The following is a 14,524-nucleotide window of genomic DNA, read 5'->3' as shown; positions in this document are numbered from 1 at the left end:
TTGTTGGAGAAGTTTTAGTTAATTCCTATAGTTTGTGAAGCTGAGTCGATCATGCATCACTATATCATGAGCAGCTGATCATGACCAGCTGATCATGAGCAGCTGATCATGACCAGCTGATCACCACCAGTACGTGACGTGGCCAGGATAAAGACGTCACCACACGCGATCACCAGACACACACACTTCCGGGCCATCCTCCCAGCAGGGTCCACCCCGGACGGTGCGTCACAATGTAACGTCTCCTCACAAAGTTCCTCACGAACGATGTATATAAACCCAGCCTTACGTGATGTGTATGTCTGAATATATATGATACTGTGTGTGTGTGTGTGTGTGTGTGTGTGTGTGTGTGTGTGTGTGTAAACAGACTTCACTTAGAATAATCAATCATTCTTATTAAACACCAACCACACTGGACATCACATACCACACACCTGGCATCCACTCACCATATCAAAGACGTACACACAAAGGCCTTACACAGTACACATGTCTTCACTACACTGACGGGCACCAGTCACGAAAATGAAAAAAGAACATCTTAGTATCCTTTACAGACAAGAGAGCCACTCCACCTTCATCCTCACCTGCCTGGCTATCCATCCTTCAGTGCAAACATAATGAAAGAAGAAATTACACCAAACAAAGCACTTGGGACAATGACCGGCAACGTGGCCACCACAAGCATTCAGCCCCAACGCAAACTGACCAGAACTACATCCAGTACGTTACTACCTCAACATACTCAGCAGCCAGTCCTCTACCGCACCACTGACGCCTTCCCAGCCCAGCCATTTCATAGCCACCACCAACCTCCACACACAGACAAAAGCCTCACTCCACCCACACCACACACTTCTGCCACCTGAGCTCACACAGATCCCCTTCCCTCCCCCAGCAAACACCACAAAACACATCCACACTGACATGACTCGACAAAAGCCGAGCAACTGTCGCCGTAATCCAGTCGTGAACTCTATTCCAGTACTGTGCAAAGACCTTTCAATACACCGCATCGACATGGTGGAGGATCTGAACTACTTGGAGCGATTGCAGTCATTGAGGCTATACTCTCTGGAGCGCAGGCGGAGGTGGATCATAATTTCACACTTGGAAACTCGTCGAAGACATGGTTCCCAACCGACACTCAGGAATCCTTCCCACCAAGTACGACAAGCATGGGAGACTCAGTTAAATATTGCCACTGAAATCAAAAAGTGCAATAAGCACAACAATAGAAAACATCACTAACATCCGTGGCCCAAGGTTGTTACAAACCATTTCCTGCAGTCAACAGAAGCAATACAGGATGCACTCTAGGGAAATTCAAGAACGGTCTGAATAAGTCATGACAAAGTGTACCACACGAGCCATAATGTGGTGGTCACTGAGACCAGTAGACCCCCAGGCATCCAACAGTTTAGTCGACCAAGTTTTGTTAAGACAACGTAAGATAAGACAAACACTCATCTGAAACTACACACCCCAGACACATCCGAATCACGCAGTCTCATCTGTGTTCTGACCTTCCCCATCTCTTTAACATGATAAACATTGATGCAACACATCACGGAACGTCCCAGGCCAAAGATGCAACTTCCACAGTGAAGACACCGAGCACCTTGGCTCGAGCCAGAGACACACACACACACACATCACCATACCTCATGACCTGTGCTCCCGATCGCTGGACGTTTCTGACTTCCTCATTGATGTGGGAGCCTTATAAAATGGTTCCTGGGGTTGCTTAAAACAGTCCTTCATTACTACAAATTCCACGCATCACAAATCACAGCACCTATCCATCTGCATATCACACACACAGGTGATAATCCAGGCACATCCAATATAACCCCCGGATATATAGACATCAATAGGTGACGTTCTTGTCACATCCACCGTCACTCCCATGCAACAAGACATCACATCCATATGTGATGTCTCAAGCTCACCCAGTACAGTTCCCATACACCCAGACGTCACATATATAAGTAAGTCGTCAGTGTTATAAAAACCTAAAAGAACGTTTCCGATACTCGTTCGCGTAGGATAATCCCAAACCATCGCGTGCACAGTGCAGGTACCGCCCTTCCTCTGTCTTCATTATATATCTTACTCTCTTACCATCCCCTCTACATCCTCTCTACATTAATCTTATCTTTACATTCTCTTCTATATTACTCCTAATTCTTGTGTTGGTCCAATTGTAATCTATCTCTGGTCTTCTATCTATGTCCATTTCTCCACCATTATATCTATCGCTCGGCCAGAGAGGATTATTAACAGTACTGCCTGCCTGGCTATCAGGAAACGGCGCAGTGAACCAGCACTTCAGTGGCTGTCAAGTGTTATTCCTCTGGCTCAGTTATCTGTCTTATACTTCTACCTCACCCACAACGTGGGCTGCTGGCGTGCAGCCCACACGTACACAATCTCTCTATCTCACACATAACTTATGACAACAAGTAACTCACACGACTCGTTCTTCACAACTCTGGACATTCCTGAGGTGAGTGCTACGCGCTAGCCCTACTGCCCTTTGGCAAAATCTCGTCGTAAGTAACTATTCCAACCTCTGTAGAGATATCTACCTTCCCCTTAGTGGGTCTGTCACTGTATCTACTTTAAGGATTCCCTTAATGGTTGTATACGTCACCCTTATTCCCCCAGTATCTCTTTATCTCAACCATCTCCCTTAGTATCTCTTCCTCTCTTCTTTCCCCCTGGGGGACCTTCACTCACCCTTCCCCCTCAGCTACATTTCTTCTCTCTCTTCCTCCTTAGCGAGTCTTCCTCACACACAACCTTTAATCACTCCTTATCCTAAACTCTTCCTTGTCATGCTCAACACCCTCGCTCTTAGTGACTCTGTACATTCCCAATTACCCCATTAAGGATCTCTCTATTAGCGATTCTTCCCCTCTCCCTTACCCTTAGTTACACACACACACACACACACACACACACACACACACATACACACACATATGCGCGTGGGGGGGAGGGGAGCGGGGCAGGTGAGAAGGCACCCACAAGTTCCTCCCTGAGGTGAACTCAACACCAGACTTCCGGTAGCCAGGGTGAAGAGAGGGAGAAGGGAGGAGAGGATGTAGAGAAGAAGAAGAAGAAGAAGAAGAAGAAGAAGAAGAAGAAGAAGAAGAAGGAGAAGAAGAGGGAGGAGGAGGAGGAGGAGGAGGAGGAGGAGGAGGAGGAGGAGAAAAAGAAGAAGGAAAGAAAGAGAGAAAGAAAGAAAGAAAGAAATAAAGAAAGAAAGAAGAAGGAGGAGGAGGGGGAGGAGGAGGAGGAGGAGGAGGAGGAGGAAAGAAGGAGGCGGAGGGGCGTCCACACAGGAAGGTGAGTCACGAGGGTGGAGTCCATGTGTGGGAGTGGGAGGAAGGGGAGGGGAAGGGAGGGAGGGAGAGTGGATGGAAGTATGGAAGGAAGGAAGGAAGGAAGGGAAATGAAAGTAGTGATGTGTGGAAGTAAGGAAGGGAGAACGAAGAAAAATGTATGGAAAGTTAAGGAAAACAATGGACGCAAGGAAATGACGAAGGAGGGAGAGTAGATGGAAAATAGGATTACAGGATGGAGGGAGAGTAGAAGGAAGAAGGGAGCACAAGAGGGAGGGACTGCAGTAGGGAAGAAGGTGTACATATTACAAAGAAGGAGCATAGTGTGCATGATCAGTAGAAGGAGGGAATAAGTGATGGAGGATGAAGAAGGAGGTAATAAGAGATGGATGATGAGTAGGAGGAAGTAAGCGATGGAAGGTGAGTAGAAGGAGGGAGTAAGACATGGAAGGTGAGTAGAAGAAAGAATGAAATTAGGAAAGATAAAAGGAATGAAGTAAACACAGAAAGATGAAAATCCGACGAAGGAATGAAAGAAAAGGAATATGAAAGAAGAAAAAGTAGACAGGAAACATCGGAAGTAACAAAATGACACAGCAAATGGTGAAATTGTTATGAAAAGAAAGAGACTAAAATAAGTAAGGCAGAAGAGAGATGAGGGAAGAGTGGGGGGAAAATGAGGGAAGAGATAGGGAAAATGAGGAAAGAGATAAGAAAAAATGGAGAAATATTCAAGACTTATCTAAATAAAGAATTAAGGAAGAGAGCGGAGAATGGAAGGGTGACCATACATGATGGAGGAGGTCCTGGAAGTTAGCAAGGAAGGCAGGCAACACCGCCACTAGAAGTTATTACGGTTGCGTGACGCGCGCTCCACCACGGCTTACACTCGCAAATCAGAATCTGGCAACGCCAGGAAGCACGCAGGGGTGAGTATTGGCCATGGTGAACACGGCTACACAGCTGCATGTCCAGCCCTGGGCGCGTGTCATACCTTGCACATAAATAGCAACGTATCGGAGCTTTTTATCACAGAGCACTTATAAGGTTCCGTTTTCTTCTCAGCTCTCAGACGGAGGGGTAACTATACCATATGTGAATTCTATGGCGTTCTGTCGCACCCGTAGTGAAATTAGGATTAAATCAGGTTATCCCTCAGTAATGATCCTTGATACTTTCTCTGTCTTCCTTCACTTTCACTCTACTGCTGAACGAACGTTACTGGAGAAAGCAACAAAAAACAAACGATAAAAAAAGAAATTCTAGACCTGACTGTCCACTATACCCCAGGTACAGCCAAAGCGTTGGCACCTCAGCAACCAGCTGATTCTATGTCTGACTTCCCTTCCACAACTAGACTGGAGGACTCTTTACCTCATATTTTTCGCAACACCTACAACCTGTCTTCCTTTAAAAGGCATCTCTCTCTCTCTCTCTCTCTCTCTCTCTCTCTCTCTCTCTCTCTCTCTCTCTCTCTCTCTCTCTCTCTCTCTTTATGTATATATATATATATATATATATATATATATATATATATATATATATATATATATATATATATATATAAACACATGAGTGTATGAGTGTGTGTATTTTACGACCATTTTTTCATGGGTTATACTCCTGGGGATAGATTTTCTCCAACTTTTACCTTAATATCTATAATCATCCGTCGTTCCCACAGGGATAGAAAATGTTAAAACAAGTCTTCAGTGATGCAAAATTGCTGGAATGCGGAACAGGAGCCAAAAAAAGAATAATTTGGACAGCGCCGCAGTGATAGCCAGGGAGGTGATAGTTTAAAACGTTTTGAATTAATTGTTTTCATGTCTTTGTGATGTCTGGCATCGCACACAGACATTCAGACACGAAAACATAAAGCACACACGTAAATCTCCTCACACATAAACGCACTAGAAAAAATCCACTCAAAAAGGAAAATCGGAAAATGAGAGAGAGAGAGAGAGAGAGAGAGAGAGAGAGAGAGAGAGAGAGAGAGAGAGAGAGAGAGAGAGAGAGACAGACAGACAGACAGACAGAGACAGACAGAGAGAGAGAGAGAGAAAGAGAGCAAAATATAGAAATAGAAAACGAGACTTCATGCATAGCTAAAACTTGTATGAACTCCTCAGCTTCCTCACCAGTATGTCTCAACCAATCCCTTCCTCCTCCTGCAACCCTCATTCCAAAGCCTTCCTCCTCCTGCAACCTCTCCCCCTCAAAACCCACATTTCATTCCCACTGCAGTGAACAGCAAATGTGAAGTCGATCACAGGGGTGGCTCGTAGCCTGCTCACCAAGGTGAGTATTATCAGTAAAGCGTGTGAAGGGGAAGACAAGAGGAATATGAGGCCAGACAAAGATGAGGGGGAGCTAATAAAGATGAGGGAGTAACTGGATGATAAGGGAAGCAGAAGATGATGAAGGGTAGTTGGGTAATAAGGGGGGATCAGGAGATGGTGAGGGGCAACTGCATAATAAGGTTAGCAGATGATGATAAGTGATAATGATAAAGAGTCTGTGTGTGTGTGTGTGTGTGTGTGTGTGTGTGTGTGTGTGTGTGTGTGTGGAGAGAGAGAGAGAGAGAGAGAGAGAGAGAGAGAGAGAGAGAGAGAGAGAGAGAGAGAGAGAGAGAGAGAGAGACTAAAAATTAATCATAACATAACTGTAGTAGAATTAGTAAAAAAAAAATTTGGTATTTGGGTTTATGTATTGCTCTATCTAGTCTTCAAGGGTTCCTGCACAGGTTACAAGTGTCAACAAAGAAAGTCTATGAAATACAAGAGACAAATGGACTCTTGAGAGAGAAAGGTATTTCGTTTTTGTTTATCTTCACAACCATTACCAATCAGCAGTAGAGTCGGTCAGCCAGCACGCTGGTATGTCAACATTGGAATCGTTTTCTTGAAGTCGAATCTAACACCGTCTTAAAACGAACAAAACCTTTGTATTTGAATAGAAATTCTTTAGTTAATCCTCTAACATCTATAACCAAGTTAAACAAAGATAGAATTTTAGCGTATGATACTAAATTCCATAAATTTGATAATTAACACAATTAGTTGCGATTACAGAATGATAAAGATTTCTCAGATTTTACGTTGCCAAATGACTGTGTTTCTTACGGATATCACAACGTTCAATCGACAGATCTTTTACTTTCCATCTTTGTTGTTATGACTGGCAGGCGGGGTTACGAAACACGTGCACGGGAGAATGTGTGCGTGTTCGTGTGTTCGTATGTGTGTGTGTGTGTGTGTGTGTGTGTGTGTGTGTGTGTGTGTGTGTGTGTGTGTGTGTGTGTGAGTGTGTGAGAAAAAAAATACCCTACCCTCAATTCGTGGTCGTCCACACCAAGCTCTCTGGAGCTGGGGTAAAGCCGCGAGGGCGTGATTGGGCGTGGGTGCAGGTGTCTGCGGCTGATAACCTGTGTGGGCGCGGGTGACACGAGGAGTCTGGGCGTGGATGGACGCAGGTGGCAGAGTAGGTGTTGTCATAGTGAGGGCGTGGGATATGGTGCGTGTGTGTGGGTATGTAGACACATGTGGGAGTGGGGGTAGCTTAAGTTGACTAGGTGAAGGCGTGGGTGTGGGCTCGGTGGGCGGGGTGAGGGCGTGTGTGTGGGCTCGGTGGGCGGGGTGAGGGCGTGGGTGTGGGCTCGGTGAGCGGCATACGACAAGGCGTGGCTCGTAATGAACTTCTCCCGCACAGTACGTGAAGGCTTGGTGGCCACACACACACACCAGCCTCCTGGTGTAGGGGCTGCGACCCAGCAATCTACAGTGCACGAGTTCGGTCCCGCCCTGGGACGTAGTTGGCTCACAGCCAACCCAGCCGTTCATCCTCCCCCTTTGGGGCTCAAGGATAAATGAATACCTGGTGTAAGTTAGTGAGTACATGTGTATGTATATATAAGTTCAAACAGGGTGAGGGGAAAGGAAAATAAAAAAAACCTTGTTTTAAAAAATGTAAACGTTCCTTTGTTGTTGGTGAAGCCGACTGCTATTGGTCAACAAGAAATATATTTTCAGTTCCGTCCAAGAACAATATATATATATATATATATATATATATATATATATATATATATATATATATATATATATATATATATATATATATATATATATATATTCGCCATTTCCCGCGGTAACGAGGCAGTTTTCTCCCGACCTCAAACGATTTCTACAAGGAGACTCAAGTATGTTGGCACAGTAGGGTCGGGCTGACGACAGATGACCTGCTCATGTGGACGCAACATCGTCCTCTTATGTCATCTTGTCAACAACGTAACGATGGAGGATCTCCAGATGTGAAACGACGAAGAGATAGGAAATATCAAGGTGACAACCGATGACAAAGGAAGTAAGTCTGAAGAATGCAAGACTGGATAAGACAGATGCTCACTTGTTTCTTGTTATTAGAATTTAATCATGTCATTCCAGATGTTAAAGACCCCCTAAACAATGTTTCAACCCCAGATTTAATTCAGCATCAGAAATAGTCCATATACTGAGACTTACAGCAAATCTATTACCATAATATAGATACCTAAACGCTTTTTCTTTTGAAATTGTAAGTTGACATAATAAAACGCTTCTAAACTTCAAGAAAACTTATAAAATAGCTCATAATGCTTCCTCTTACTGACAGATACCCAGTAAATGCCAAGCAAATAGTGACAAAAGATTATCAAAATATAATCATGTAATTACAGGCCACCTACTTATGCTTCAGTTCGAGGCTCGTACTCAGCAAGCAAAACATTCTTTCTACTGAGGTTTTCAAGCAAATCTACGACCAAAACTTGCAGGTAATAGTTCAGGATATTTGAGATTTTACTGTGTGTTCTGTGTTCTTACCAGAGTTTTCTTTCTTTACATCTCTCGCACAATTACTCTTTATGTCTCTCGAACAATCAACTTTTCATGGCGATTCGTGAACTTTAGAAATATAAGATAAATACCAAATGAAACTAAGAAACCCAGTGAGAAAAGCGAGCTGAACAGATGAAGAAATTATATCTTTCAGCGCATTTTAAAAGTCTGTTTTATTTATATATATATATATATATATATATATATATATATATATATATATATCTGGGAGATATAGATATATAGATATCTGGGAGTGGATCTGGCAGCGGATGGAACCATGGAAGCGGAAGTGGATCATAGGGTGGGGGAGGGGGCGAAAATTCTGGGGGCCTTGGAGAATGTGTGGAAGTCGAGAACATTATCTCGGAAAGCAAAAATGGGTATGTTTGAAGGAATAGTGGTTCCAACAATGTTGTATGGTTGCGAGGCGTGGGCTATGGATAGAGTTGTGCGCAGGAGGATGGATGTGCTGGAAATGAGATGTTTGAGGACAATGTGTGGTGTGAGGTGGTTTGATCGAGTGAGTAACGTAAGGGTAAGAGAGATGTGTGGAAATAAAAAGAGCGTGGTTGAGAGAGCAGAAGAGGGTGTTTTGAAGTGGTTTGGGCACATGGAGAGAATGAGTGAGGAAAGATTGACCAAGAGGATATATGTGTCGGAGGTGGAGGGAACGAGGAGAAGAGGGAGACCAAATTGGAGGTGGAAAGATGGAGTGAAAAATATTTTGTGTGATCGGGGCCTGAACATGCAGGAGGGTGAAAGGAGGGCAAGGAATAGAGTGAATTGGAGCGATGTGGTATACCGGGGTTGACGTGCTGTCAGTGGATTGAATCAAGGCATGTGAAGCGTCTGGGGTAAACCATGGAAAGCTGTGTAGGTATGTATATTTGCGTGTGTGGACGTATGTATATACATGTGTATGGGGGGGGGGGGGGTTGGGCCATTTCTTTCGTCTGTTTCCTTGCGCTACCTCGCAAACGCGGGAGACAGCGACAAAGTATAAAAAAAAAAAAAAAAAAAAAAAAAAAATATATATATACTACAAAACAGTCCAAAGCCACATATATCCATACTTCGAAAGATACATATTATACTTTCTATAAACTTATATGCACAACACAGTTCCATCTGGGCTTCCCTTTATATATACACATTAAAGACACACACGCACACACACACACACACACACACACATCAGCCCGGGAGCCCAGCTGACGACCCTGCAGGACGAACAATGACTGACCAAGATGAAGGACGACAAAAACACCGCCTAACAACAAGAAACTACAATTACTGGTGCATTACACTGTCATTCATACCCCTCCCCGTGCGGCCTCCCCCACCCCTCCCTCTTCCTCCTTCCTTCCCCCCCCCCCACCCCCGCCCCTCCCTCCCCTCCACTACCTGCTTTTCACCCCACTTCCCTCCCTCCCTCCCTCTCTCCCTCCCACCACCACATATCCGTATAACGATTTTGGTGCTCCTTTGCCCCTCCACTCCCTCCCGGTGTGACGCAGCCGCTCATGTACACCTGAGAGAAGGGTTCGGTGGAGAGAGAGAGAGAGAGAGAGAGAGAGAGAGAGAGAGAGAGAGAGAGAGAGAGAGAGAGAGAGAGAGAGAGAGAGAGAGAGAGATAGAGAGAGAGAGAGAGAGAGAGAGAGAGAGAGAGAGAGAGAGAGAGAGAGAGAGAGAGAGAATGGCAGGAAGGATGGGGTGATAAAGAGAGAAGAGGGAAGGTTGGGGGGAGAGGAATGAAGAAAGGCAGTGTGGAGACGAGGTAAATGGGAGGTGACACAGCTGAGGAATGGATCATACACAGCGAGGGGGAGGAGGCTGGTCAGAGCAGCACACCGGACAGTGTAGAGAGGAGGGAGAGTAATACACACACACAGACGCCGACTTAGAGAAAGAGAAGAGGAAGTTCAGATAAAGAAAAGAGTTAAATAATGAGAATAGAAATGGCGTGAGTGGTAAAGTAAATCTTTTTGCTCTCGCCCCGAGCGAGTGAGTGAGCGCGTGGGTGAGGGAGCCATCTTGGCGAAATGAGGCATTTCCTTGACGTGTGAAATCGTCCACCATGAACATTTGGCGGGTCACTGTTGGCGTCAGTGCTGAGGTGACAGCAGGTGTGTCCGGTGAGGAAGCGCCTCCAGTGAACTATATGAGAACTTCATGAAAGTTATGAGGGAAAACTGATCTTCTTCACTGAACAATAACAAGTAAAATGTTCTCTCGGTGACAGATTGATAGTGTTCTTATGATGTTCATCGTGAGAACACATGATTTGAACAGGCCTTTGTTCTGTGATAAGTTCAAGTGAACTCATGAAGTTGTAAGTCTAACATGAGAATTATATGAGGATGTAAGAGAGTAAAGTTAGAGAGCTGAGTATCTTGTATGTGTGTTGTGAGAATGAGAATTACATGAGGTTGTGAGGTTGTATATTTTGACAAACGTAGAAACGTAGTAAGCAAATAACAAGAAATAGATACAGTTTTAATGAGGTTTTTCAAGTGTGAGGATAAGGCATTATGAGGCTCTTGAAAAATATATTCAACGAGAGCTCCTCATAACCTAGGAAGTTGTTATAGTAATCTCATATCACGAATCCTAACGACAATGTGAGTCACTTGTGCAAGCTTTATGAGGCATTAATGAGGAAACTGTGATGTCGGACAATACTATACAACACTTTACCCTCACCCAAACAGTCTCCAAACAGAATGCTCAGCAAAATATCAAATATAAAACCTCAAAGTTATAAATTCCAGGCAATCTATGTAATATTAGAGAAATCTTTCATAAAAGATCCGGAAAGTAAATCAAATTTCACGGCAGAAGTTATGAAAGCAAATACATTAATGACTGGATTAAGTATAGCAAAAAACGTTACAACAGAATCACAACTGAGGAAGACGTCCAAGTCAGAGTGGACGAAGAAAGGCGAGTCAAATTAAAATAGTTTACCGTCACTAGCTGGCCATAGCGTCACTGGCTTGTCGTAGCCGTCACTAGCTGGTTACAGCAGTCACTAGCTGGTCATAACCGTCACTGTCTGGTCATAGCGTCACTGGCTGGTCATAGTATTACATGGCAAGAAGGCGTCACGCTCGAGTGTGCCACACAAGTCTACTCCTTCCGTCCATCACACGTCATTCCGTCCTCAATCCACCACTCACCGCCACTCGCTCAGCGTGCCTTAAACTCCCCCAAAAGCCACTCATTCACCCCACCCGTTCCTTCTGTCCCCTCCCTCCTACAACCCACTCATCTCACGCTTTTCTCTTCTCCCATCCACCTTTTCCTTATCAATCTTCATCTCTACCAGGAGCAAGGCTCACCCGCTTTCAGTTCAACCCCAATCAACCCCCCACCCCATGTCGTCACCCCATTCCATCTCCCCATTCTCAACCTCTCCCTCTCTAGCCTCCGTTACCCCGCCACCGTTCCGCTTCCCTCCACTTGTCTCGGTGGCAGGAAAGAAATGCACGTCCCTCAGTAGGGGAAAACTACCACAAGTACCTCAAAGGAAAATTAGGAGAGCTACCCTTTCAATGAGGAAATAGAAAACGATATCATCTCAGGCCTTGCGTGGCTCTGGGTTGACGGTATCTCGAAATCTTTCTCATACTTCCAGTATTCTCATCACATCTCTCACCGGGATGCTCAGCCACGTCTCCAGCCACATAGTGCACTATTGAGACACTTTCTTCCTCCCTGTCACTTCCATTAACTTTTTAAAACGTGACGGGGTTTTCACAAGAGTGTTAACCTGACGCAAGCCTTGCAACGTGATCTACAGTGAACCAACACGGTGCAAATACCAGGACCGTAGCTTGGATACAGCCAGTTACAACAGCCTTGTGACCTACAGTTACTAACTGGTCCGTTGCTGACGGCCTCTGGCACGTGCCTCAGGTCTTGATGATTATATTGACTATGTCTTTAAACGTAAGTCCATCACCACACTCACACAAACACTCACTCACACCACCACCACCACCACCACGGTTAAGAAATCCATTTGTCTGAACCTTTGAGTCTCTCTCTCTCTCTCTCTCTCTCTCTCTCTCTCTCTCTCTCTCTCTCTCTGGCGGAACAAGGCGGGACAAAGAAGGATCCGGTGCCGTGAGCGGGATCGGGGACCGTCCGCGCACACCTGCCTTGCCTTCTGAACCTTTTAATGTCATTACCTTCGACCGTCAACCGTGACCTGTGGCGCTCGGGTCCTCCTCCACCCTCTGAGTCACTCCGTCTCTCGTGTACTGAACATGAGACATCTACAACTGCTTCTCTCTACCTCACAACACCTCCCAGAGAGTTACAACTCAGTTGAATCTTTTCAAATCTTAGATGATTGTATGGGCGAATAATGTTATTGACAGCAACAGTAGCAAACCAGAGATGAAGCGTATTTACATATGCTACTTTCATCATCATCTCAGGTGCTATTTATGTGACGGCATCAGAATACTACTTGCGGAGTAGCTACATCTGCTACTTGTGATAAGAGTTGTAAATTTCCTCCTCCTCCTCCTCCTCTTCTTCCCCCCTCCCTCCTCCTCCTCCTCCTTCCCACGTCTGTGTCTGCACCCCACCTCACCTGCCAGTCCTCAATCACGTAAGCTGTTGACGTATACAGATCTTCAGTCTACACAACAACATAGTCAGATTGATCAAAAACTCTCAGAAGAAACTTGTAATTTTCTCATGTCCCCCGAGAGTAATGTGAGATGTCTTCCACATCAGATAACTGATGTCTCTTAAACATTCCTCAGCAATTTCATCCATGAGTGATCAATGGAAAAGAAAAGAAATTAAACTTGCTCGAAAAAACGCCAGAATCATGAAGGGTGTCACAGGGAGAGGTCGAGAGGATCTGTCTCCCAGTCTTATCATTTTCCATCACAAAACGTTATAAAGTCGACTGAAATATAGCTGAAATGTTAGTAATATAAATTTCTGACGATCTCAAACCAGAAACATGAATGTCATACTTGCAAACCTAACGTATCCAAGAGGAAGTGACGAGTCAATGTTACATCCACAAATGATGTTGTTAAAACGAAGCTCAGCTTTGGCCTACACGAACGATTGGCAATGCTTTTAGGAAATGTCTTCACCACAATGTCATTCAAAACTATTCTTTCAGGCGAGAAACCAGCTGATGCTGTAACGTGACTTCAAAACGAGATACTGTACCTCTGCCTTCATACAGACACTCCAAGACCTCCAAACGACACCACTCGCTCGTATGTGTAAATCCAAACCGCTTCGCGGGAACTACACGACCATCAAATGAGGCAGGTAAAATATGTGTTTCTATGTAGTATTCCATCTTGTGGTACATGTGATACAACACCCTACACCAATTGTCTATAATTCTTGTTAATTTCACGTCACACTTTAATTCCATGGAAGGTCACCAGTTGGTGGGGTTTTCTTCTTCTTTTATTTCTACGTACTTCAGGAAACAAGATATTGTCGATGAGTTTACGATACCTGCACGAGCCTGCGATACATGACAACAGGTTATTGTACGTCTAAAATCTAGATACAGAGACATTGAAATGAAAAAAAAAATAATCTAATCTTGTTTCCTCTGGCTCGATAGGAACTGTTTGGAACACTATTCAGACTGGAGTAACAAAGCCACGATTACAAGCTATTAACTTAACACATATTACCATATGTTAATATATTCTAACATTTACCGTATGGTCATGACATGGCGTGGTATCCTTCGTGATGGCACAGATGCTGGTGGTAATTATCACCTAATTACCCGAGAGTAATCAGAGTTAATGAAGGAGAAGATGGGATCAACAGATGGTCTGCCCACAACCAAGGCCCTTTGGATACTGGTTAGTCGTACACCAGCTGTGGTGTACACCAGCGGTGGCGTAGTGGCTCATTCAACCACGGGAATACTGGATAGGTGAACTTGTAGGAGGGAAGACCACTGGGTGAGGCTATAGTGTAGGGGATACAGTACTGGATGGGTACCTACAGGGAAGAAAAGATTATTGGATGGGTCGCTTTATACAGGAGAGGATACTGTCAGATGGGTGGCTTTATACAGGAGGGGGAGACTAGTGAGAGTACCTTTACATAGAAGGGGGAGACTAGTGAGAGGACCTCTATATGGAAGGGGAGATTATTGTGAGTATATTGATACGTGAAGGGTGCAAGGATGAGGGGGGAACCTTCACACAAGACGGGTGGAAACGGGTAGCTGGATTGTCGTGAAAGTTGGGAGGTAAAGTTGTCCAGACGAGGCTCTGGGTAAGG

This window comes from Panulirus ornatus, chromosome 27, assembly GCF_036320965.1.
Source record: "Panulirus ornatus isolate Po-2019 chromosome 27, ASM3632096v1, whole genome shotgun sequence".
Classification (NCBI taxonomy): Eukaryota; Metazoa; Arthropoda; class Malacostraca; order Decapoda; family Palinuridae; genus Panulirus; species Panulirus ornatus.
The sequence above is the reverse complement of the archived record's forward strand: the minus strand, read 5'-3'. Positions refer to the sequence as shown.